The sequence below is a fragment of the Lithobates pipiens genome, unplaced genomic scaffold (genome assembly GCF_037356315.1).
Source record: "Lithobates pipiens isolate NorthernLeopardFrog02 unplaced genomic scaffold, aLitPip1_a1.2 Scaffold_16, whole genome shotgun sequence".
In the NCBI taxonomy this organism is placed as follows: domain Eukaryota; kingdom Metazoa; phylum Chordata; class Amphibia; order Anura; family Ranidae; genus Lithobates; species Lithobates pipiens.
Window position 1 is genome coordinate 297,148,652 of NW_027507748.1, and position 27,765 is coordinate 297,176,416.

Below are 27,765 nucleotides of genomic sequence, written 5' to 3' on the forward strand. Positions count from 1 at the left end.
AATATGAATTATCAAGTATGTGAAAGCCATATCAAAAATTACTTTCAGGTAAAAGTTGCATTAACATGTCAAAATGTGCACTTAGTGAAAATACTCTACACCATCAACTATGATTAAGAAACAAAACTAAGCAGACTTTTTCTCCAGTTGAAAACTGTGCACGACAAAGCAGTTACTTGCTAAAGCAACGTACATCCTAAGAAAAGCTTTTTTCAGTTTAATTATATCCCTGCCAAAGTTTAGTTTGCTGGCCTTAGGTAACTTGGCACTAACAGATGAATTACTGGGACTCAACTTAGCTTTTAATGCCTTGGACTGCCTGGCTCTACCAGACAGGGTGAGTATTTAAAGGTAAACAAGAGAATATTTAACAAAGTGGTCTGTAGTAGTAACAGCCAAATGATCAGACAAACAGTACCACTTAGGTTTACTGTATGAATTTTAGGTTAACTGCTAATGCCAATACAATGGTAAAGGGGCATGGAACAAACATTAGACAATATGCAAAATGTAGTGAAATTATTGAAGTATCCTGCTGTCTGGAATAGCTTGCTGACAGCACAATACAAAATAACAGCACCTAAAAGAACAGATTACAGTATAAGAAGAAATTACCAGTATTAAAGAGCACAGTGTAGTTCAGTCTAATGCAAACAAGTTACTTATGGTTGTCTCTGGGTAGTACCTGTCTCACAAGGGGGCTGGCTGTAGCTGGTAGCCCAGGTGATTGAACACAAGGATATCTGAAAAGACTGAAGATGCAAAGAGTCTATAGTCTAGATGTCCAGGTAGTGGCAGGTGTCCCATGGCTAGATGTACAAGAAAGTGTCTGAAGATACAGGGCCACCACATTGGAAGGACAATATTTTGAGGCAAGCAAGCATAGTGCCCACCACAGTGACTAGGGTTTAGGATGAAGTTGCATGCTCTTGCACTGTCATCTGCTGAAAAAAACATTAAAAGTCAAAATAGAAGGACACCTACCTGTCCAGGGATCTAACATTATCTTCATCCAGGCTAGTTCTTCTCTAGCCTTAGGGTTCCCATCGCCGGAATCCTAACTGTTGGAGACCAGCTATGCTGCTTTCTGCTTCACAGTCAGCTGCCCACTGTGCATGCGCAAGCTGTGCTGCACTTGGTAAATGGTCCCGCAGTCTTCTGGGACTTCAGACATGTCTCAGAACACTGTGGGGAGGGAGGGCCAGAGAAGAACTTCAAAGGCACATTGCAAGTAAATAAAAAATTGTTTACGGAAAGAAAAAGCACTGCACATGGAAATTTAAAGTATTCGATTTTTTCTGAGATTTTACCTGAAATAAATTGCAATTAAAAAGTATCGAAGACAGTACTCAACAGGAGAATTAGCCAAAGTTCTGCGTTACCTTTTAAAGGCACTATAAAACTTCCTAACTGTACCTTGTGTTTTTCACCAGCATAAGATTGTGTCATTAATTGCCCTGTACGCAAAGCTTATAGAAGAGAAAATCTCTATATTACCATGTTAAAAGTTTCTGTTTAATTACTAGGTATTGAGGTAGTGGCCTGGCATTGCCTAGGTTAATGTGTGGCCATTGTCTTTAGTCTAAGAGCTGACACTTCGGACTGACACATGCAGTCCAGTGCTTTTCTTCTGCATCAAAAACGCATGGAATATAGGTTATATGATTTTTCAATGGCATAGTTCACATAGATCACACCAGTGCTTGCAGTTCTAGTACATTCCAGTTCCATAAAAAAAAATAGAACATGCTGTATTCTTCCTGCACTGGAACACTGTAAAATGCATACAAAGTGCACTGAAAGGCACCTAAGTGCACCAAAAATATACTGGAACACCCATGTCCTTATTTAACCACTTTCAGACCGGACCATTTTGCTGGTAAATGACCAGAGGTCTTTTTACACTTTGGCACTGCGCTGCTTTAACTGGTAATTGCGCGGTCATGCAATGTTGTACCCAAACAAAATTTGCGTCCTTTTCTTCCCACAAATAGAGCTTTCTTTTGATGGTATTTGATTGCCTCTGCGATTTTTATTTTTTGCGATATAAACGTAAAAAGACCGCAAATTTTGAAAAAAAATGATATTTTCTACTTTTTGTTATTAGAAAAATCCAATAAACTCAATTTTAGTCATACATTTAGGCCAAAATGTATTCAGCCACATGTCTTTGGTAAAAAAAAAGTCAATAATTGTATATTTATTGGTTTGCGCAAAAGTTGTCACATCTACAAACTAAGGTACGTTTTCTGGAATTTACGCAGCTTTTAGTTTACGACTGCCTATCTCATTTCTTGAGGTGCTAAAATGGCAGGGCAGTACAAAACCCCCCCAAATGACCCCATTTTGGAAAGTAGACCCCCTAAGGAAATTGATAAGAGGCATGTTGAGCCCATTGAATATTTTATTTTTTTGCCTCAAGCGATTGAATAATGACAAAAAAAAAATTTTTTTTTTTTTTTTACACAAAGTTGTCACTAAATGATATATTGCTCACACATGCTATGGGCGTATGTGAAATGACACCCCAAAATAAATTCTGCTGCTTCTCCTGAGTACGGGGATACCACATATGTGGGACTTTTTGGGAGCCTAGCCGCGTACGGGGCCCCGAAAACCAAGCACCGCCTTCAGGCTTTCTAAGGGCGTACATTTTTGAGTTCACTTCTCACTACCTATTACAGTTTTGAAGGCCATAAAATGCCAAGATGGCACAAAACCCCCACAAATGACCCCATTTTAGAAAGTAGACACCCCAAGCTATTTGCTGAGAGGCATGTTGAGTTCATGGAATATTTTATATTTTGCCACAAGTTGCGGGAAAATTACAAACTTTTTTTTTTTTTTTTTTTTTTTCACAAAGTTGTCACTAAATGATATATTGCTCACACATGCCATGGGCATATGTGAAATGACACCCCAAAATAAATTCTGCTGCTTCTCCTGAGTACGGGGATACCACATATGTGGGACTTTTTGGGAGCCTAGCCGCGTACGGGGCCCCGAAAACCAAGCACCGCCTTCAGGCTTTCTAAGGGCGTAAATTTTTGAGTTCACTTCTCACTACCTATTACAGTTTTGAAGGCCATAAAATGCCAAGATGGCACAAAACCCCCACAAATGACCCCATTTTAGAAAGTAGACACCCCAAGCTATTTGCTGAGAGGCATGTTGAGTCCATGGAATATTTTATATTTTGCCACAAGTTGCGGGAAAATTACAAACTTTTTTTTTTTTTTTTTTTTTTTCACAAAGTTGTCACTAAATGATATATTGCTCACGCATGCCATGGGCATATGTGAAATGACACCCCAAAATAAATTCTGCTGCTTCTCCTGAGTACGGGGATACCACATATGTGGGACTTTTTGGGAGCCTAGCCGCGTACGGGGCCCCGAAAACCAAGCACCGCCTTCAGGCTTTCTAAGGGCGTTACAGTTTTGAAGGCCATAAAATGCCAAGATGGCACAAACCCCCCCCAAATGACCCCATTTTGGAAAGTAGACACCCCTAAATTTAGGGGTACACTAGTGAGACTAGGTAATAAATGGCGGGTGCCCTGAAACTATAAAAAAAATAACTAACCAATCAGCGTCACCTGTAACAGTTATATGGTGATCACTGGTGAAAGGGTTAACTAGGGGGCAATCAGGGGGCTTTATGCGGTAGTATATGGGGGTCCCTGGCGCTATAAAAAGCTGCGGCGAACCTAAATACCTACCTGCCTAACTAGCGTCACCTGTGACACTAATACAGCGATCAGAAAAACGATCGCTTATTAGGCTGGGTTCACACTGGAGCGATGCGGGAACGCCACGAATGCGCGGATGGTTCCCGCATCGCATGCCTCCCGGCGGCAGTTCACACTGCCCTATGCGAACTGCTGGGAGTGTCAGTGAAATGTTACTGACACCCCCAGATCAGTTCGCATATCGCAGTGCGATCTGCAAACTCGGATCGCATGGTGTGAACACCCATGCGATCCGATTCTGCTGCGGGCCAAAAAAAGGGTCCCGTGCGAATTTGCGGCGGGTGCGGCGGGTGTGGCGGGTGCGGCGAATGGCTGAACTCGAATCGCACAGAGATCGGATGTGATTTGCACTGCAGTGCGGTGCGAATCACATCCGTTCTCAAACCGCTGCAATGTGAACCCAGCCTTAGTGACACTGGCGACGGGGGGTGATCACGGGGTTAAACCTTTATTGGGGGGGTTAGGGGGGTACCTTAGAACTAAAGGGGGCTAACCCTAACTGCCCTAACAGTTATTAGTCACAAATGACACCCGCCGGGTGATCAGGGGGTTAAACCTTTATTAGGTAATAAATGGCGGGTGCCCTGAAACTATAAAAAAATAACTAACCAACCAGCGTCACCTGTAACAGTTATATGGTGATCACAGGTGAAAGGGTTAACTAGGGGGCAATCAGGGGGCTTTATGCGGTAGTATATGGGGGTCCCTGGCGCTATAAAAAGCTGCGGCGAACCTAAATACCTACCTGCCTAACTAGCGTCACCTGTGACACTAATACGGCGATCAGAAAAATGATCGCTTATTAGGCTGGGTTCACACTGGAGCGATGCGGAAACGCCACGAATGCGCGGCGGGTTCCCGCATCGCATGCCTCCCGGCGGCAGTTCACACTGCCCTATGCGAACTGCTGGGAGTGTCAGTGAAATGTTACTGACACCCCCAGATCAGTTCGCATATCGCAGTGCGATCTGCAAACTCGGATCGCATGGTGTGAACACCCATGCGATCCGATTCTGCTGCGGGCCAAAAAAAGGGTCCCGTGCGAATTTGCGGCGGGTGCGGCGGTGTGTGGCGAATGGCTGAACTCGAATCGCACAGAGATCGGATGTGATTTGCACTGCAGTGCGGTGCGAATCACATTCGTTCTCATAAACCGCTGCAATGTGAACCCAGCCTTAGTGACACTGGCGACGGGGGGTGATCACGGGGTTAAACCTTTATTGGGGGGGTTAGGGGGGTACATTAGAACTAAAGGGGGCTAACTCTAACTGCCCTAACAGTTATTACAGTCACAAATGACACCAATGCAAAAAAAAAAAAAAAAATAAAAAAAATGACATTGGTGTCACTGTGACTGGGGGGCAGGGGTAATTGGGGGGGTGATCGGGGGGTAAAGGGGGGGTGTGAGTGTGCCTGGCATGTTCTACTGTGTGTGTAGAGTGTTGGTGCAACTTACTGATCCGCTCTCCTCCGTGTCGGAACGAAAAATACCGACACGGAGGAGAGAATACATCACTTCCTCTCCTGTGTTTACATTACAGGAGAGGAAGTGATGTCACCGGGGATTTCTATTCGTCGGGAGCGATCGCGAGGGGGTGGCCATGAATGAATGGCCGTCCCCTCGTCCGGGATCGCTCCCGTACGAATACCGACCGCCGCAGGCACCGGGCGGGGGCCCGATCGGGCCCCCGACCCGCGGGAGGCAAGGGACGTACATGTATGTCCTTATGCCTGCCCGTGCCATTGTACCGACGTACATCGGCGTGCGGCGGTCGGCAACTGGTTAAGGTTAAGAAGAAAGAGGGGGGAAAAATGCACTGGAATGCATCAAAAACACAATAAAAATGCATTCAAGTCAAACTGGAACAAAAACACGTCAAAAACGCTCATGCAGAAAAGCATTCAGAATTCATTCTATGGTGTGACCTGGCCCTTCCTGCAAAGAAACTGCATGTCCCACAATCCCTGGGTATCTCAGTCTAGTGCTCTACAAGTGAGAGCTACACAGTAATTATATCTGACACAGACACAGGCAGAGCAATTAACAGAGAGATCACCATGCAGTCGTTGAACACATTAGTACTCACATATTTGTGATGTTACACAGAGGAAATGACGAGGAATGCATTGGATGCTATGTGACCCAGAAGTTATCCGTCCCTTTGGTAAATACAGACAAGCAAGCTGAATTAATACATGGACATAGGGGAATCGATCAGCCGTGACAATACAAATCGCACCCACAAAATGTGAACCCATTATTACGAGGTAGAGAAAACAAATGAAACAGGGAATATAACTACATTATTAGCAGTTTAAATAATGAAAACATTTAGAAGTGTACAATGCCTTTAATTTTGTGTCATGTTTGCTTAACTACCCAATAAAGTTTAAGTCTTTTTTTTTATGCCATAGTGCAAGACATTGTAATTAACTGCCTTTTGGAATGCAGGCAGAAGTGTCAGTTATATTCAGCAATTTCATCAGCTCGCTATTTTAAATCAATATTCTTGTTTACAACTAGGCTGCATTTTTTTTTATAAATTATTTCAGAGTTGAATGAGTCGGTTGTACAGTTTTTGGAACAATGTCAAGGTAGAGCCACTCTTGTATTTAAAGTTGTGAGAGTGGGCTGTGTCTGTGTTGTATTGGAATCAATTTCAGTAACAGATGGAAGGAATGGATCAGTGGGATTTAAGTTCCTATTAGGTCAAGTTTGGAGCCTCTCTGATGGAAGAGATGTAAACCACTCCTGGCAGAAGGCAGACGTTCTGGCTAATGAAAAATCAAAGCAGAACATTCAAAGCAGCTGATTTTGTTCTGTTTCTGTGTTTTGGTAATGGATGAGGAAAGGGCTTGAAGTTACAGGAATGGACACAGAGTGAGATGCCAAATATTACAGTATACATACAGTGCAATTCAATACAATTAAATAACTGAGCTCTGTAGCATTTGTTATTACTGAAATTTCATATTTCATGTCTAGAAAAGTGTACTGAATATGAATTAAAGCTGTATCTATGATGGTTTCATTAATTAGGAATGATCAATTATGGATACAGTTAGTAAATGACTTGTTTTAATGTATTATTCAAATGATAGAACTTCATACTAATGATGGTTACAGTTTGTAATAGTAGGGCTTAACCCCAAAGGAGTCTTTTGATGTGTTGTGTCCTCTATTCTTGTGCCTATGACTCTGCAAACAGCTCTGTACACACCTGGTTGGGCTGGGGATATAGACACAGACACCTTTGCAAATGAATACCTCAAATACAGCAATATCCATACACCAGAAAATGGCACAAACTGTTCAAGTAGCAGCAGATTAGATCGGTGTGAACAAGAACTGTGCAGTAATAAATTAGCAAGAATAAAGACTATACTACAATGATTCACAATCTGAAGGCATACCACAGCAGTTAAACAGTCACAGAATGAACTACAACTATTCAAACAGCAACAGATAGTAATAATGCAACAGCTGAACAGTTTAGCTAAAGTGGTTGTAAACCTTAACCTCAGTCACGGACAGAGGTGCATCTAGTGAAAATGGCGCCTATGGCAAGCACTGAAACTGCGCCCTGTCGAAAAAAGATAAATGCAGCCTTACCAGCACCCATAAATGCGGTAACAACAGCACCCATAAATGCGGTAACATCAGCAAACATAAATGCAGTAACATCAGCACCCATCAATGCAGTAATATCAGCACCCATAAATGTAGCCTTACCAGCACCCATAACTGCAGTAACATAAGCACCCATAAATGTGGCCTTACCAGCACCCATAAATGCAGTAATATCAGCACCCATAAATGTAGCTTTACCAGCACCCATAACTGCAGTAATATAAGCAACCATAAATGTGGCCTTACTAGCACCCATAAATGCAGTAATATCAGCACCCATAAATGTAGTAACATCAGCACCCATAAATACGACCTTACCAGGATTAATAAAAGTGGTAATATCAGCACCCACAAATGCGACCTTACCAGCACTCATAATTGCAGTAATATCAGCACTCATAAATGCAGTTATGCAGTAATATCAGCACCCATAAATGTGGCCTTGCCAGCACTCATAAAAGCAGTAACATCAGCACCCATGAATGTAATAACCTCAGCACCCATAAATGCAGCCTTACCAGCACCCATAAATGTAGCAATATCAGCACTCATAAATGCAACATTACCAACACCCATAAATGCAGCCTAACTGAGGAGGGGGACCCCTTGGTATACACAAATCAGAGTGATTGGCAGATCATTATACACTATATCTGTATACATGTACATGCAATAATGCAGTCTGAGACTCTCAATGACGGTGAAAACTTGACTCTGCTGCTGCCAGTGCAAGGAACTAACAAATTTAAATGCTGCCCACGTCGGTGAGTCCAAGCAGACTCCACCTAACCTGTCACCAAGCCAGAATCGCCACCAGTGACTCAACTGATGCCTGCCATAGTTCAGGACAGGCCAGGTCAGGTGGGAGAGCGGTCTGAGTCTCCACAATGATGGGGATGGGGCCATGGTGGAGGAATCATGTGGTGTATGGGCACTTAGCAGGAGGGAGAGATAGCGGCCTCCTTGGGGCAGATCATGTGGTGTACGGGCACAGCACTGGACAGAAAGGCAAAGTTGAACAACGGAGATGGTGACAACATGACTGTGCGTGGTGGTACACAGACAGGTCACATGCTTTGATGATCAGGGACACGCAGTGGCGCAAGGGATGTTTCCTTTCCCTTCCTTCATAATGGATACAGTCCTCCACCACTGCTGCGCCAGTGCCTCTGACACTGTACAGAGGGTGAGAGGGAGTAGGAACTCCAGCGGCCCTTTCTACTTGGCACACGCACAATCGCACATGATGATGACTTTAAGGCTACTCTCACACTGGGGGGCTTTGCAAGGTCTATAGAGCTAAAAATAGCACCTGCAAAGTGCCCTGTAAAGAGCTGCTTCTCTCACTCCAGTGTGAAAGCCCCGAGGGCTTTCACACTGGGGCTGTGTGCTGGCAGGACGCTCAGAAAAGTCCTGCTAGCAGCTTCTTTGAGGTCCTGTAGGAGCGGTGTATACACGGCTTCTAAAGCGCCCCTGCCCATTGAAATCAATGGGCAATGCCGCTACTGCAGCGATTTGCAGGCATTTTTAACCCTTTTTGGCCAATAGCGGGGGTTGAAAGCGCCCCGCTAGCGGCCAAATAGCGCCACAAAAATTACAGTAAAGCGCCTCTAAAAATAGGGGCGTTTTATCACAGGCGGCACACCGAACCAGTTTGAAAGTAGCCCAAGTCATCATGTGCCAGGTCCAAGCAGAAGCAAGCAGCCAATCAAATATATTGCTCAATATGGATTAAATAAATTATAATGATGCATAGCCATAGATATCATAAATAAGGTGTAATAAAGTGATTTGTGCAACAGCAGGTACTACTTGCACAAATCACTTTATTTATGACATCTATGGCTATACATAATTATAATTTATTTTCTCCATATTGAGCAATATATTTGATTGGCTAAAGGAGAAAGGAGGAATAGATCTGGCGCTATACCGTTTTCTGCTAGAAACATATAGGTGAGAAATCTGATTTACATATAATTCTCAGCGTGCTGGCAATTAAATACAGATAGTGGAATAAAAACCATAAAGTGAGAAATGCTTATCAATAAACCATAAATAGCTATAACAGTGTGCTACTTCCCGGTCACGATTAATAAAGTGCAAATGCCAGTGAATCTACATGTGCCAATTTTTGCGTCATAAAGAAAAAATATCTGTATATTATAATAAATACGCCATAAATATAAATTAAAAAGGAAAAAAATAAGATAAAATAAGGCAGGGTGTTATATCTGTGAACTGCCGGTGAATATGGTGACTATGATTAGTCAATTAAATGTGACAAAGGCTTAGTGCAGGATGTAAACAAAATTGATATTGTAATCAATGACACAATATGAATGAATAAAGATAAGAGCATGTACAATAAAAATTAAAAAATATACTTTAAAAATTAAAGGTGAAACATATGCGTTCAAAATTGTGGATAGTCTATAATGAGTGACGGAATCTTTTTGGAATAAATTTCACAAGTTTTAAACGTTATCACACTATGGATGTGCCTTTTTCTTACCATATATAACGTGGCACACTACACTCATGGAAAAACGAGGGACCCCCAGCATCACATCAGAAGCAAGCCAGAGAGCGACACAGTAGCTGATATTGTGAAGGCTGATCCACCCCGGATGGGGTCTTTTTTCCGGTGAGAGCATACTATATAAGTGGCCACTGAGCACGGGGAATAACATCGGAAATCACCACCCCCCCCTCCCTCACTCACGGAAGATTCCGTCACTCATTATAGACTATCCACAATTTTGAACGCATATGTTTCACCTTTAATTTTAAAGTATATTTTTTAATTTTTATTGTACATGCTCTTATCTTTATTCACTCATATTGTGTCATTGATTACAATATCAATTTTGTTTACATCCTGCACTAAGCCTTTGTCACATTTAATTGACTAATCATAGTCACCATATTCACCGGCAGTTCACAGATATAACACCCTGCCTTATTTTATTTCTGCTGTGATTGGCCGTGGGTCAGTACAGTGATCAGTCATCGGCTGTGTCTGATGAACACAGCTGGTGACAGATCATACAGCTGCGTGGCCACATAAGAGGCACATTTTGGGAGGACATCATATGATGTCCTCCCATAATAACAGTACTCCCACCCAACCATCATTGTTCTATAGGCAAGGTGGGAAGGTATTAAGCTGATATTGAAAGCATGCTATATTTGCCCATCAAAGTCCCTCAACACTGGCTCTTAATCTGACTGGCTCTTATAAATATGCGTTGGCCTTTAGCTAATCAAATAAGCCAACTTTAATTGTCAATCTTTTCAAGAAAAGGGTTAACAAGAAAAGCAAATTTATATGCTTTTTCAAAGAGAACAATATATACCACCCTGCTGTGCTCTAATTCACTGCAGATCCTACTACTAGTATCAGGGGTCATATGACAGTTATGATGTGGTAACAGCATTTATAAATAAAAAGAATAATTGTACAGGACTTTGTAGCACATCCTGTGATGGGGAAAAAAGATAACCTAAGATGAAACATTACTACACACCAAAAGAGAGATGATCTAGAACAGGAGCTGAGGTTAAAGGTAAGCTATGCAGCTGTCTTTGAAGAATAAAATTTTTCCCATGAGAGTCTTTAGAATCATATTACATTATAACCTGATTAACACAGAGAATCTCCTCAAACACATTTCAAAACGGCTTTAAACTTTTGCTGGCAAGACTGATCTGAATACAATTAGACCCACATAATTCATTTTAAAAAGTCATACTGTATTTGTGTGTACTTAAGTAAGAGAGTAACATTTTTTATCTTAATTGGATACTTTGAAGAGAAAACATTGCATTGGGATCATATCTGGCCTACATAAATGACCCTGGTCACAAAACAAGCTCACCTATAGCTCTCCATCTGATTGACATCCCTTCTATAACACTCACATTTTGCTCTAACAGCTGTGAGCTCCACAGTGTTTGTTTTAAAACTTGATTCCCCATTACCAGTGGCGGTCACTCCATTAGGGGTGCAGGGGGGCCACCCCTCTAATCCATGCGCCGGGCCCCTAATCTACATGCAGGGATTCGGACATATGGATTAAAGGGAAATGCATTCCATATAGACAACATCATTAACAGTATTAGGTGATGACAGTAAATCAAATGTCAATGAAGGATACACAATGTAGTAGTGTACCAAGATCGTTAAGTGTGTCGATAACTAAGGAAAAAAAACATTATTTAGAAAAACATGTTGAGACATAACATAGATAACTAAAGGGCCCGCTCACTGCAAGGGAGGGGTTTACGTGTAAACTTCATGTATTACTACTATTACTACTTATTCTAAAAACCAGTTATCCTGTAGAGGGTTTACCTGTGAGGGTCACAATTTGCATCTGGATTCTGAGGGTACATTTATACACAGAGAAGGATTTAAGGGAAAATAGGGAAAGCAGAAAGATTAGGAACAGGAGTCACTCCAACATGGTCATCAGGTGGTGCTGTCTAGGTTGCCCTCTGCCCAGGAGATAAAGTCTGACGACTAGCAGGAACATGGACTAGACATGTGCATTTCGTGTCATTCCGAATTGAAATTCGGACGAATTTTCATTATTCGGACATTCGGATGCATCCGAATTACCAAATTACAATGCTAACGAAATTCAAAACAAATTTGAAAAATGACATTTTGCGACCCAAATTTGGGGCCATGTATCTTGGGGCCACTTATAGCTAGAAACCCCAAATTTGGTACGCAAACACAATAGAACTAGCAATACAACATATCCAAATTTAGTTTCTAGCACCAAGTGACCCCGAGTTACGGAGCCCCAAATCAGGTCACAAAATGTCATTCTCTGCTGCAGAAAAGTGCTTGACATTTTGCGACCCGACTTTGAGGCCCCATAACTAGGGGTCACTTGGAGCTAGAAACTCAGATATGTTGTAGTGCTAGTTCTACTGTGTTTGCATACCAAATTTGGGGTTCCTAGCTATAAGTGGCCTGAGATACGTGGCCCCAAAGTCGGGGCGCAAAATGTCATTCTCTTCTGCAGAAAAGTACTTGACATATTGTCCATATCTCAGGCCGCGTACACACGGGCGGACTGTTCGCCCAACAGTTTCAGCGGACAGTCTGACGAACAAAGTTTTTCGGAATTTCCGTAAAACTGTCCGCTGAAACTTGGTTTGAGCAGACAGTCCGCTCGTGTGTAGGCTTGTTCGTCAAACTAAGTTCCGCGCATGCTCAGAAAGGATTTACACGCCGAAGGTTGCATTGCAGTGTATAGGACGTCGTTTTTCTAGTCCCGTCGTACGTGCCGTTCACGTCATCGCGCGCGGTTTCAGCGGACTGTTTGTTCATCGTGTGTGGTCAAGTCCGCTCATGCTAATTTTGAGCGGACTGTTTGACAAACTGTTTGACGAACAAGGTTGGGCGAACAGTCCGCGCGTGTGTACGCGGCCTTAGGGTCACTTGGTGCTAGGAACCAACTTGTGGCTGGTGACATGGCAAGTGGACAATCCACAACTTGGTCATGTGGCACTCATGGCAGGTCACGTGGCACTCATGGCAGGTGTCATGGCAAGTGGACAATACACAACTTGTGGCAGGTGATGTGGCAAGTGGACAAAACACAACTTATGGCAGGTGATGTGGCAAGTGGACAATGACATACAGCATATGTACTTGCCTTGCAATCGACATCCGTGACTTCTTCAATCAGGCATGCTGACAACTTCATTGATACCATAAATGAAATAAGATGTGTGTGTTTTTTGCATTGGTACACTGCAAGTATGAGAAGTTGATGTGACAGATGTATATAAGTAAGTAACTAACCATCTTCCAAAATTTCTAATTCAAATAGAAAAGATTAGAAAAAAATATAATTTAATAGAATAAAATAGAATATACAACCATCTTCTGAAATTCAAATTTCAAATAGAATAAATTTGAATTTCGAATAGTATGAATTCAAATTTTTTAATTAATTTTAAATTTGGATAGAAAAGATTTCTAGCTATAAGTGACCCCGAGATATGTGGCCCCAAATTCGGGTCGCAAAATGTCATTCTCTGCTGCAGAAAAGTACTTGGCATATTGCCCATATCTGGGGTCACTTGGTGGCAGGTGACGTGGCAAGTGGACAATCCACAACTTGGTCATGTGGCACTCATGGCCCGGTTACATGGCACTCGTGTCAGGTCACGTGGCACTCGTGGCAGGTGTCATGGCAAGTGGACAATACACAACGTGTGGCAGGTGACGTGGCAAGTGAACAATACACAACTTGTGGCAGGTGACGTGGCAAGTGGACAAATACAATACACAACTTGTGGCAAGTGGACAATGACATACAACATATGCACTTGCCTTGCGATTGACATCTGTGACTTCTTCAATCAGGCATGCTGACAACTTGATTGATACCATAAATATAAATGAAATAAGATGTGTGTGTTTTTTTTGCACTGGTACACTGCAAGTATGAAAAGTTGATGCGACAGATATATATAAGTATAAGTAACTAACCATCTTCCAAAATTTCTTCCAAAAATCTTTTCTATTTGAATTAGAAATTTTGGAAGATGGTTAGTTACTTATACTTACTTATATATATCTGTCACATCAACTTTTTATACTTGCAGTGTACCAGTGCAAAAAAAAAACACACACATCTTATTTCATTTATATTTATGGTATCAATGAAGTTGTCAGCATGCCTGATTGAAGAAGTCACAGATATCGATCACAAGGCAAGTGCATATGCTGTATGTCATTGTCCACTTGCCACAAGTTGTGTATTGTATTTGTCCACTTGCCACATCACCTGCCACAAGTTGTGTATTGTCCACTTGCCCCGTCACCTGCCACAAGTTGTGTATTGTCCACTTGCCATGACACCTGCCACGAGTGCCACGTGACTGGCCATGAGTGCCACGTGACCTGACATGAGTGCCATGTGACCGGCCACGAGTGCCACATGACCAAGTTGTTGTTTGTCCACTTGCCACGTCACCTGCCACCAAGTGACCCCAGATATGGGCAATATGCCAAGTACTTTTCTGCAGCAGAGAATGGAGTTTATAGCACCAAGTGACCCCGAGATACGTGGCCCCAAATTCGAGCCACAAAATGTCAAGCACTTTTCTGCAGCAGAGAATAACATTTTGCGACCCGAATTTGGGGCCACATATCTCGGGGTCATGTATAGCTAGAAACACCAAATTTGGGATGCAAACACAATAGAACTAGCACTACAACATCTCCAAATTTTGGGTTTCTAACACCAAATTACCCCGAAATACATGGCCCTAAATTCGGGTCACAAAATATGTTCGAATCCGGTTGAAATAGTTTCGAATGCGGTTGAAATAATTTCAAATCATGTTGAAATCATTTCGAATTCGGTAGAAATATTTTTGAATTTGGTTGAAATATTTTCGAATGCGACCGATTTTTTGAATTCGGTAGAAAACTAAACGAAATCCGAAAACGAATTTAACGAATTTAAAGAAAATAACTAAACAATATTAATTAATTAGCGAATTAAAACGAAACAAAACTAAACATTTTTTTTTCCTTTTGCATATGTCTAACATGGACCAAGAAGTCCAAGTAAGAGAGAACTGATCATCTTTATTAGATTCCTTAGCCAACAGACGTTCAAGGTCTCTAATGCGGTCCACTTCGATAGCCCACTCCCTCAGGGAAGGTACAGTCCTCAACTTCCAATAACGTGGAATCACTATTCTGTCCGCAGCCAAAAAGTAACGTAATACATGAAATTGTATAACTAGAGGGAAGAGAGGGGGGAGGGGAGGATGGAGCGGGGGATTTTTTTAACGGTGCAAATTTGTAATAGAGTACTACCAAAATATATTAAAAATTCATATAGTTTTATTCAAATATGTTAAAAATAAATAAGTACACATTAATATATACTACAATAGTGTACAGAAGACAATGAGTACATAGCTATTAGATTTTAGGGATCCCAAGAGTAAATGTTGATGAAATGATCGCACTTCTTCCCAACATGTTTTGCAATGAGCTTCTTCAGGGGAATGTGCAGCTAGCAGTAAAGAAAATATTTTATAATATTTGAAAAACAACATACTGTAAAATACATGTCATAGTATATTAAGAAAACATTATTTTTTGCAAAAACACAAATTAACCCAGTGTGCATGGTCTAGCACGGCGGCGCTTACCCTGATCAACAACTACACCGCAACCCCGGAACCGGCAAAAGATGAAAAGAAATTGTTTGAGCACAGCAAGCCAAACCAGAGGCCCCCCGGCCCAATGGAGGACACAGATGGGGGTAAGTCAGCGCTAAAAAAATGAGTAAAATAAATAAAGGAAAATGAATAAAATAGCACTTGAACATTTTTATATGTGTAAAAGAATAAATAAAATTTAATACATAATGATCATTATATTGCCCTCAATTATATGAGGGAATTGGGGCGTAAGCCTCCATATTATAATAGTTAATTATAAGTACTAGATGAAGACAGAATTTAGCAATATAGAAATCTGCGTTGGACTGGTATTAGCAAACAATATCTAAATTTAATAGTAGCTATACATTAAGACTGAGAAATAAAAACTTGAATTAAATAAGTAAAAACTTTTTACCTTTAAATAAATGAGGACTAGAGTGTTATTAAATGTATCAATATAGGTGCACGATATGGAAGGTCACAGCAAGTTTAACCGAATAGATACACCGCTATTACAAGCTAGTGAGTGCGGGACTATTGCTGCCCCTGAGTGACTGTGTTACCTATGGACAAGTAAGATAGATATAGGTCAGAGTGTGCCAATAAGAAACAATAAACTGTATCAGAAGAAATGAATAATAATAATATGAATTACCGGAGAATGAGGATCCGACGGTGCAGCAGTGTACATGTCATGCCTCTGGCTGATTTATCCCTGAACAGCGCTGCTTTTAACTCCCCCATCCATCGAGCCGGCGTCTTACGTCACCGGCTCGATTCGGACACAATGGGGAGGGCAATGCGCATGTGCGGAGCCCATGGCGCCGACGCATGAACTACACTTCCCATAATTCCGCGATGCTGACTGATATTCTAATCAGCTTGATGGTTGCCAGCAATTGCTGGCGACGGAGGCAGGACAGTGTCGAATCTCCACCCCGAAGGGGGAGCCGACACAGGTGCAGACAGGTCGGCAAACAAATAGGCTCCTAACCCAGAGGGGAAACACAGTCAAAAACCCACCCAAATACGGGCGCCCCTAGGGTAATCTACCCACGGGCACCCGGGGTGTCCGTATGTCCCTACATACCAGTGCCAGCGGGAACACAGATCCGCTCGGGCGCTACAAACTAGTCGGATCCTAAAGTGCGATGCAGGAGAGCAACAAGACGCCTCCGTGTGGACGGGAGTCATAGAGAGCAACAGAGACCCCTGTGTATGCTAGCCATGAGATCCGCCATTAAACCAAGCACAGTGGGACTACACAAAGACCTTACATAACTGCAGTTATTACACAATATGCTTTGTATAAATAAATAAATTGACTTTTTACAACAATGTATCAAACTTGACATGTATTAATGTAGAAAAAAAAGGGGGGGGGGGGAAGAAAGAAAAAATGTTGTCTCTCTCTTCAATCACAAACACCACATTAGCCCCAAGCGGGAGCGGGGGGATCCACAGAACAGGTTCAAGGACAAAACTATAAGAAGGACCTATAACTAATGTTTTCGTTAAACCCCGGATACTGCGTGGCTTTTAAGGTAAAAATCCATTTTGCTTCGGTTTGTAAAAGAAACTTGTCCACTGAGCCACCTCGCGAATTTAGAGGTATATGAGCCAAAGCTGTGAAGCAAATCCAATTTGGATCAAAAGAATGATAGATGCCAATGTGTCTGCTGATGGCCGTAACTATTTTTTTGTTTAGAATGGGTTTAATATGGTCTTTAATTCGAATTGAAAACATTATTTTCGTCTTACCGACATAAAAACCTCCACAACGACATTGAGCCAAATATACAATGCCAGGAGTGGAGCATGTAACGTGAAACTTTGGAACCAACCAGCTACCATTGGGTAATTTGATTTTGCAAGAATTATTGATATACGGACACATTTCACAATGACCACATGAGTATGTACCTAGTTGTTTGAATCTGGTCATTACTGAAGTATCATAGAAGTGACTTTTAACTAAGCAATCTTTAAGAGACTGTGGTCTCTTAAAGGTAATTGATGGCAAGTCATTTATATACTGATTGACAATGGGGTCAGCTTGTAACAAAGGCCAGAATCGCTGGATTATGGCTCGAAAGGATTTGTGTTGATATGAGTATTTGGTAACAATGCGTACAGTATCAACTGTATTTTTGGTTTTCTTAGAAAACAGAAGAGTGGTTCTGTCTTTCTCTTTTACTCTATTGTAGGATCTTTTTAAGGATGCATGGCTGTACCAACGTATTCGAAGCCGTTTATATAGATCCTTTGCTGCAATTTGAAAATCAAAGTTATTACTACAGTTGCGTTTGATTCTCAGATACTGGCTGTAGGGGATGCTTTTAAGAAGAGGTTCCGGGTGAAAGCTTGTCGCATGCAAAATCGTATTGCCTGCGGTAGGCTTTCTATATAGGACAGAATGGAGATTGCCTGTAGTATCAACTTTAATTGTCAAATCTAAAAATTCTATGGATTCCTGACTATAATCCAATGTAAATTTGTTGAAAGCAAATCAAAAAAATGTATCATCTCAGATTCCGACCCTGACCAAAAAAACAGGACATCATCGATGTACCTATACCAGGCTAAAACATTGTCCAAGAGTGGAGCAAGATCTTCACGTGAAAAAATATCCTTTTCCCACCCCCCCAGGTACAGGTTGGCATACGATGGGGCACACTTAGTCCCCATCGCAACCCCCTGCACCTGGAGGTAGTGGGATTGATTAAACTGAAACACATTGTGTTTCAAAATGAAATCCAACAATTCAATGACAAATTCATTGTAAGCAAAAAATGTTGAACCCCTTTCTTCCAAATGCGAACGTATTATTTGTATGCCTTTATGATGTGGAATAGCGTTATATAAACATTCCACATCAATAGAAACTAGCCACGATTGTGCAGGTAAAGAAATGCCTTCAAGTGTCTTTAGAAGATCTATGGTATCCTTCACATAGGAGGAAAGATAAATAACGTGAGGAGTAAGATAGTTATCGACAAGGCTACTGGCGTTCTCTGTTAAACTTTCGCAACTAGAGATGATAGGACGCCCAGGAGGGTCAGTTATTGATTTGTGCACCTTGGGAAGGGCATAAAAGGTGGCAAGTTTGGGATCCTTAATGTTAAGGAAATCCCAAGTGCCTTTGTCTATAATACCCGATTGGTATGCTTTGAAAATAATTTTACGATATTGTACTTCAAAGTGGGAGATTAAAGAGACAGATATAGGCCGATACCAATCAGAATTATTGATTATTAACGTAATACATGTTTTTTAATGTGCCCGGAAGCATAGATAAGAGAGCTATCTCAGATGTAGGAGAGAGAGAAGTCGCCATCAGTTTGCAGTATAGTAGGAAGATCTGTTGCCAGCATTTTTGTATGGGGGGGCATTCCCACCAAACATGGAGAATGGTACCCCTGGAGCTTAGACATCACCAACAGGTATCCGGCATTGTCGAGTTGAAGTGATGTAGTGAAAGGGCGTATATACCATATTGTCACCAGTTTGAACCCAGTTTCTTGAGTTTTAGTGGCTAGAGAGAGTTTGTGCGTTAGAATAAAGCATTTTTGCCAGTCAATGGGGGAGACAGAGCGTTCTAAATCTTTTTCCCAAGCCTTTGTATAGGGTGTGAGATCAGGGTGAGAAGCATTCATCAAGAGGGAATAAATCTGCGATACCACGTGTGTTGGAGGATCGGTTTGGAGGAGCATATATTCAAATCCTGACGGTTCAGCTAGATTATCTGATATTGATGGGAAGGTTTAGGAAGTTAATTGTTGTTTCTGTAGGCACTGCATAGGGTATCGAGAAAGTGATTTGGGAGGGGTATCTGGCTTTAAAGTGGGGTCTCCTCATAGAACCTGGGAAAGCCTCATATGGTCTTCTTTTCACCAAGGTCCAAAGCTTGTCATGTGCATAGCCCATGGGAAGGCTGGAGTCCCAAATAGGGGAGTCATAGGCCCCAAAGGATTTGATATGATCCCGCTAGAGATTACGCAATCCCAAATTTAGATCGTTTGACAAGTGAGGTCACAAAGGGGGTATGAACCCCTACGATTTCTGGGTGTGGTCCATGGGAGAGCTGAGAGTTCAATGGAGTTCATATGGTTTTCCAAGTGAACTCAGAGCTTTGTCGAATGGTTATGGAACCAGTCCAGTGTGCGACTAAGTAAGGCTGCCTTATGGTACAAGGAAGCGTCTGGGGCTCCAGCTCCACCCTCTTGCTTTCGGAAGAGATAACGCTCTGTATCAAATTTTAGGGTGGGCTGAATTCCAAATGAATTTAGAGAACAGCTGATGCAATTTCCGGAAATAGGAGTTAGGTATGTATATAGGGATTGTCTGAAATAGGAATAAAAACCGGGGAAGGACATCCATTTTCAAGGTGTTCACCCTACCAAGCCAGGAGAGCCGGTTGAGCGTGTAAGTAGATAGATTGGCTTGAGTTCTAAGAAGTAAGAATGCCAGCGATAGAGTGCCATTCAGTCTTATCCTGGCAGATGGAGAGGAGTAAAGGGACATTACCTTTGAGATCATGTGGGCTCCCAATCCTATTTGTTGTAAAGACAGCCAAAGGAATTGCCAATCTACTCTGTCAAATGCTTTCTCTGCATTGACTGTTAAGAGGCATAGAGGAATATTGTGGGTTTGGGCATGTTCAGATAAAAGAAAAGTTTTCAGGGTGTTATCCCTTGCTTCTCGGCCACTCAAAAATCCCACTTGATCTAAGTGGATCAAACCGGGTAACAACTATTGTATTCTGTTGGCCAATACTTAAGCGGAGATCTTCAAATCCACCCCTATTACAAATATTGGCCTATAATTTGCACATAAAGTCGGGTCCTTCTCTGGTTTTGGGATAAGGGATATATGAGCCTCAAGTGTTTGCGAATGATACACTGAGCCCTCTGGCACAGAGTTGAATACTTTAGTGAGGAAAGGAATAAGAAGGGGAGCAAATAGTTTATAAAACTTCAGGGTAGCCCTGGGCTCTTGCCAGTTGGTGTACTCCCAATGGCTCTCGCAATTTCATCTGCTGTAATGGGTGTTTCAAGTTTGGTAATGGTTACCTCATCCAGAGTGTGGAGTACAGTTTCCATGATATAAGAGGACTTGTTTTCCTCTGAGAACTGGGCCGCAGGTATGTCACAGGTATGTTGTACAGGGTTTGGTAAAAATCTGCACAATCTTAGAAGGTGAGGAGATTGATTCTCCATGCGGTCTTTGGATATGGATATGGTCATCTTGGTAGTAGCCAGAGCGGATACAGTGGTCTCCGTTGTTGAAACCCGGTGTTGGAGAGCTTGCATTTTTACATGGAGGGAGGCTTCCATCTTGGACGCTCAGGATTCAAAGTCAGCCCTAAAGGCGGAATGAAGGGCTGTGGGCTGTGATTGCAGAGGCGGCTGATCTGCCCTAGACCGGAAAAAGTAGCTACACTAGGCCATCTTCGGTGGAAATGACAGGGGGCATAGCTGACCCAGTGACAGGGGTTGGAGGGGCCATCGGAGGAGCGGAGGGCTCACCTGGGTTGTCCCCACACATAGATGAGTCCATGTGAACCAGTGGAGGAGGTTTAGGTTTTCCCGGGGTGCGTCTGGCCGCCAGCTTGTCCTTTCCCATATGGGAGTCAAGCGAGGATGTACGGAGTAGGTAACATTGGATTGTACCTTGCTGTAGCTCAGCTGGGTGAGAGCTTGAGAATGACATAGAGATTCTGGGTGTAGGTAACTGGGAACACAGCCTGTTAATGACGGGAGAGCACAGACCTCAGTAGCCCATGTCTTCAGCTGCCCATCGTCAGCCAGGAAGCATGGTATCTAGTAGGGGGCATGACGGTCGCTACATGCGACTCTGGAGCTAGGACTGCATTCCATGCTAGTCCGCTTCACCATAGAATAAGATGAAGACATGTTGCAAAATTATGGCGAGGCAGTAAATTATCAGCTGGGGAGTTTTTGCTTTGTGAGGAGGGCTACAGGTGACAGCTGAACATGCTGGGCAGTTCTAGTGACAGTGCTGGGAGTGACCCAGGGGAAAAGGGGTTATGGAGACCAGGAGCAAATGTATATACTGCAGCAGGGTGGAGCAAGATGACCACCACACGTGGCACCAGGGGTCAGGGCTGCAACCCACATCACACGTGGGGGTGGATATTAGCTTTTATCCTCGTCGAGGGTCCCAATCCACCAGGTTGGGGCACCCCATTAGTTAGATGGGGCCTGGATCGGGCACAGAGGATATGGGGAGTGAAGCAAGATGGCCTCCACTTACTGTGTGTGTCCGTGTTGTCCTTCAAGCTGACATGCAGGAGTGGTAGAGGGGAGGTCGCAGGCTGTGGTTAGTAGGTTGGGTTGCTCCAGTGTCCATGTAGGGAGAAATCCAGGTGCAGAGTAGCCAGGAAGGCCCAGAGGCAGCAGTGCTGTGTGAGCCGAGTGTACCAATATCTCCCCGTGCTAAGGCCGGAGCCTCGGTCTGTAGTTGAGGTGGACGGAGCCGCGGTCTGTAGTTGAGGTGGACGGAGCCGCGGTCTTAAGTTGTGGCAGCCAGAACACAGGATTGCCGCATCAAAGTTCACAGATGATGCTCTGGTAGTCCGGGTACCGTGTATGTGACAAGACAGGTCTGTTAGGGGGAAAAAAACAGATACATGCCCCAAAATGGCAGGAGCATGTCTGTTCAGACCTCCATCCAGCCATGCCCCAATTTAAACATTTTTGGAAACACATGAATAGAGTCTGAAGCTCTAATTGGCTTCAAAAAAGGGTGGGCTCGGGGTGCAGAGCACTGTGCCCTGAGCCCACCTAGGTGTGTAAAAATATCAAATTAATATTCCCTATTGTCTTCCTGCTTCTCCTTCAGACCAATCAGGAAGTGGGTTTTAAGACCCCATTGGCCAAGAGGAGAAGCAACTGTATTGACCGCCGGGGAAGAGATGCAGGCGGAAGGGGCAGAGGAGGATGAGATGCAGGGGGAAGCCGCCGAAGGGTTAAGTGCGGGGCTGGTGGGTGGTTTGCTGATTGACCGAGCGATGGGGTGGGAGGGTTTGACTTACCGATCGACCCAATGGGGGGGTGAGTGGTTTGTTTGCCCCCCCAAAAAAGGAGCACCAGCCACCGCTGCCCATTACCTTATATGTAAAGATGCTTAACCACTTGCCGACCGCCGCACGACGATATACTTCGACAGAATGGCACGGGCAGGCATATGGGCGTATATATATACGTCCCTGCCTTCCCGCGGGTGGGGGGCCCGATCGGGCCCCCCCGGTGCCTGCGGCGGTCGGTATTCGTTCAGGAGCGATCCGGGATGAGGGGGCGGCCATTCATTCATGGCCACCCCCTCGCGATCGCTCCCGACGAATGGAAATGCTCCGTGACATCACTTCCTCTCCTGTAATGTAAACACAGGAGAGGAAGTGATGTAATCTCTCCTCCGTGTCGGTATTTTTCGTTCCGGCACCGAGGAGAGAGGATCGGTGAGTTGCACCAACACGCCACTACACAGTAGAACATGCCAGGCACACTCACACCCCCCCTTCACCCCCCGATCACCCCCCCAATTACCCCTGCCCCCCCAGTCACAGTGACACCAATTGCATTTTTTTTTTTTGCATTGGTGTCATTTGTGACTGTAATAACTGTTAGGGCAGTTAGGGTTAGCCCCCTTTAGTTCTAATATACCCCCCTAACCCCCCCAATAAAGGTTTAACCCCGTGATCACCCCCCGTCGCCAGTGTCACTAAGGCTGGGTTCACATTGCAGCGGTTTATGAGAACGAATGTGATTCGCACCACACTGCAGTGCAAATCACATCCGATCTCTGTGCGATTCGAGTTCAGCCATACAGATAGTATGGCTGAATTCGCGCCGCACCCGCCACAAATTCGCACGGGACCCTTTTTTTGGTCCGCAGCAGAATCGGATCGCATGGGTGTTCACACCATGCGATCCGAGTTTGCAGATCGCACTGCGATATGCGAACTGATCTGGGGGTGTCATTAACATTTCACTGACACTCCCAGCAGTTCGCATAGGGCAGTGTGAACTGCCGCCAGGAGGCATGCGATGCGGGAACCCGCCGTGGATTCGTGGCGTTCCCGCATCGCTCCAGTGTGAACCCAGCCTAATAAGCGATCATTTTTCTGATCGCTGTATTAGTGTCACAGGTGACGCTAGTTAGGCAGGTAGGTATTTAGGTTCGCCACAGCTTTTTATAGTGCCAGGGACCCCCATATACTACCGCATAAAGCCCCCTGATTGCCCCCTAGTTAACCCTTTCACCAGTGATCACCATATAACTGTTACAGGTGACGCTGGTTGGTTAGTTATTTTTTATAGTTTCAGGGCACCCGCCATTTATTACCTAATAAAGGTTTAACCCCCTGATCATCCGGCGGGTGTCATTTGTGACTGTAATAACTGTTAGGGCAGTTAGGGTTAGCCCCCTTTAGTTCTAAGGTACCCCCCTAACCCCCCAATAAAGGTTTAACCCTGTGATCACCCCCCGTCGCCAGTGTCACTAAGGCTGGGTTCACATTGCAGCGGTTTATGAGAACGGATGTGATTCGCATCGCACTGCAGTGCAAATCACATCCGATCTCTGTGCAATTCGAGTTCAGCCATACAGATAGTATGGCTGAATTCGTGTCGCACCCGCCGCACCCGCCGCAAACTCGCATGGGACCCTTTTTTTGGTCCGCAGCAGAATCGGATCGCATGGGTGTTCACACCATGCGATCCGAGTTTGCAGATCGCACTGCGATATGCGAACTGATCTGGGGGTGTCATTAACATTTCACTGACACTCCCAGCAGTTCGCATAGGGCAGTGTGAACTGCCGCCGGGAGGCATGCGATGCGGGAACCCGCCGCGGATTCGTGGCGTTCCTGCATCGCTCCAGTGTGAACCCAGCCTAATAAGCGATAGTTTTTCTGATCGCTGTATTAGTGTCACAGGTGATGCTAGTTAGGCAGGTAGGTATTTAGGTTCGCCGCAGCTTTTTATAGCGCCAGGGGCCCCATATACTACCGCATAAAACCCCCTGATTGCCCCCTAGTTAACCCTTTCACCAGTGATCACCATATAACTGTTACAGGTGACGCTGGTTGGTTAGTTATTTTTTTATAGTTTCAGGGCACCCGCCATTTATTACCTAGTCTCACTAGTGTACCCCTAAATTTAGGGGTGTCTACTTTCCACAATGGGGTCATTTGGGGGGGTTTGTGCCATCTTGGCATTTTATGGCCTTCAAAACTGTAACGCCCTTAGAAAGCCTGAAGGCGGTGCTTGGTTTTCGGAGCCCCGTACGCGGCTAGGCTCCCAAAAAGTCCCACATATGTGGTATCCCCGTACTCAGGAGAAGCAGCAGAATTTATTTTGGGGTGTCATTTCACATATGCCCATGGCATGCGTAAGCAATATATCATTTAGTGACAACTTTGTGAAAAAATAAAATAAAAAATAAAAGTTTGTAATTTTCCCGCAACTTGTGGCAAAATATAAAATATTCCATGGACTCAACATGCCTCTCAGCAAATAGCTTGGGGTGTCTACTTTCTAAAATGGGGTCATTTGTGGGGGTTTTGTGCCATCTTGGCATTTTATGGCCTTCAAAACTGTAATAGGTAGTGAGGAGTGAAGTCAAATATTTACGCCCTTAGAAAACCTGAAGGCGGTTCTTGGCTTTCGGGGCCCCGTACGCGGCTAGGCTCCCAAAAAATCCCACACATGTGGTATCCCCGTACTCAGGAGAAGCAGCAGAATTTATTTTGGGGTGTCATTTCACATATGCCCATGGCATGTGTGAGCAATATATCATTTAGTGACAACTTTGTGAAAAAAAAAAAAAAAAAAATTAAAGTTTGTAATTTTCCCGCAACTTGTGGCAAAATATAAAATATTCCATGGACTCAACATGCCTCTCAGCAAATAGCTTGGGGTGTCTACTTTCTAAAATGGGGTCATTTGTGGGGGTTTTGTGCCATCTTGGCATTTTATGGCCTTCAAAACTGTAATAGGTAGTGAGAAGTGAAATCAAAAATTTACGCCCTTAGAAAGCCTGAAGGCGGGGCTTGGTTTTCAGGGCCCCGTACGCGGCTAGGCTCCCAAAAAGTCCCACATATGTGGTATCCCCGTACTCAGGAGAAGCAGCAGAATTTATTTTGGGGTGTCATTTCACATATGCCCATAGCATGTGTGAGCAATATATCATTTAGTGACAACTTTGTGTAAAAAAAAAAAAATTTTTGTCATTATTCAATCGCTTGAGGCAAAAAAATAAAATATTCAATGGGCTCAACATGCCACTTATCAATTTCCTTAGGGGGTCTACTTTCCAAAATGGGGTCATTTGGGGGGGGTTTTGTACTGCCCTGCCATTTTAGCACCTCAAGAATTGAGATAGGCAGTCGTAAACTAAAAGCTGCGTAAATTCCAGAAAACGTACCTTAGTTTGTAGATGTGACAACTTTTGCGTAAACCAATAAATATACAGTTATTGACTTTTTTTTTACCAAAGACATGTGGCTGAATACATTTTGGCCTAAATGTATGACTAAAATTGAGTTTATTGGATTTTTCTAATAACAAAAAGTAGAAAATATCATTTTTTTCAAAATTTGCGGACTTTTTACGTTTATATCGCAAAAAATAAAAATCGCAGAAGCAATCAAATACCATCAAAAGAAAGCTCTATTTGTGGGAAGAAAAGGACGCAAATTTTGTTTGGGTACAACATTGCATGACCGCGCAATTACCAGTTAAAGTAGCGCAGTGCCAAATTGTAAAAAGACCTCTGGTCATTGACCAGCAAAATGGTCCGGTCTGAAAGTGGTTAAAGTAGATCTAGAAACGTGATGAGCCAAACATACCTTGGATTAGTTCATAGCAGGTTTGTCAAACATTACAAGTTCAGGTGGTCCAGATGCTTATTTAGAACCTCGATGAAGTGCTACTCCCAGCCAAAAATGTTTTTTTTTGACTGGGAGTAGCACTTTTAGTAATTCTTAAAGGACACCACTAAATGAAAATTCCTTTAACTACTTCCAGTCTGGGCCTTTTCTGGCACTTTTTGTTCACATTTAACAATCAGTGTTTTTTTATTAGAAAACGACTTAGAACCTCCAAACATTATATTTTTTTTAAAGCAGAGGCCTGAGAGAATAAATTGGTGGGTTTTGCAATTTTTTTTGTGAAATACAAAATATGAATTTATGTTGAATAAATAGATACCAAATATGTCACACTTTAAAATTGTACATGCCATGCAATGGCGACACACAATGTAAATTTTACTCTCCATAGGCAACATTTTAAATCCTTTACAGGTTAACACTTTAGATTTACGGAGAAAGTCTGGTGCTAGAATTACTTCCCATGATTTGACTTTTGTGGCAATACCTCACATGTGTGGGGTGATCGCTGTTTGCATGCGTTCAAGACCAAAGTGTGCATTTGCCTTTGTGCGCAAGCAAGAAAAGAAATGTTTTTCTTTTTTCAATTATTTTTTACATTGTTGCTTTTATTTTTTAATCACTTTAATTGCTGTCACAAGGAATATGAACATCCATGTGACAGAAATAGGCATGTGACAGGTCCTCCTCTGCACTTAAAGGCATTGAAAAAAACAAGATCAGTGTTTCTGAATGCTTTCGATTTTCAAAAACTAGTGCTGATAGTTTTTGAGTAAACCGGAAGTGATGTCATCTGTTCCTGTTTACTCTAACGAACAGCTGATTAAAGCTGGATACACCAGCTGTTTGCTCAGGTCTCCCAATGGGACGGGAGAGCCTGAGAGAGCCGCAGAAGGCAGTGGGGGGGGGGGGGGGTTGTTGTCCCCTACCACTACCTGTAATAGCAGCTGAGCGTCTGGCGAGCCACTCCAGTTACTATTACAAGAGAGCCGACAGCCGGTTCTGAAGACAGTACCAGGAAGATCATCAGGCATCATCTCTGTATAACCACCGACAGTCCAGCGATGTACCGATATGTCATTGGATGTTAAGTGGTAAAAAAAACATGCTATGTGTGTGTGTGTGTGTGTGGGGGGGGGGGGGGGGGGGGGGGTTGTGGGTGCCTTGAACTTGTGAAGTGGTGCATCTGTATGATATATACACCTTCTACAGCAACCTGACATTTTTAATGAAAAAAGTGCAGTTTTAATTGCT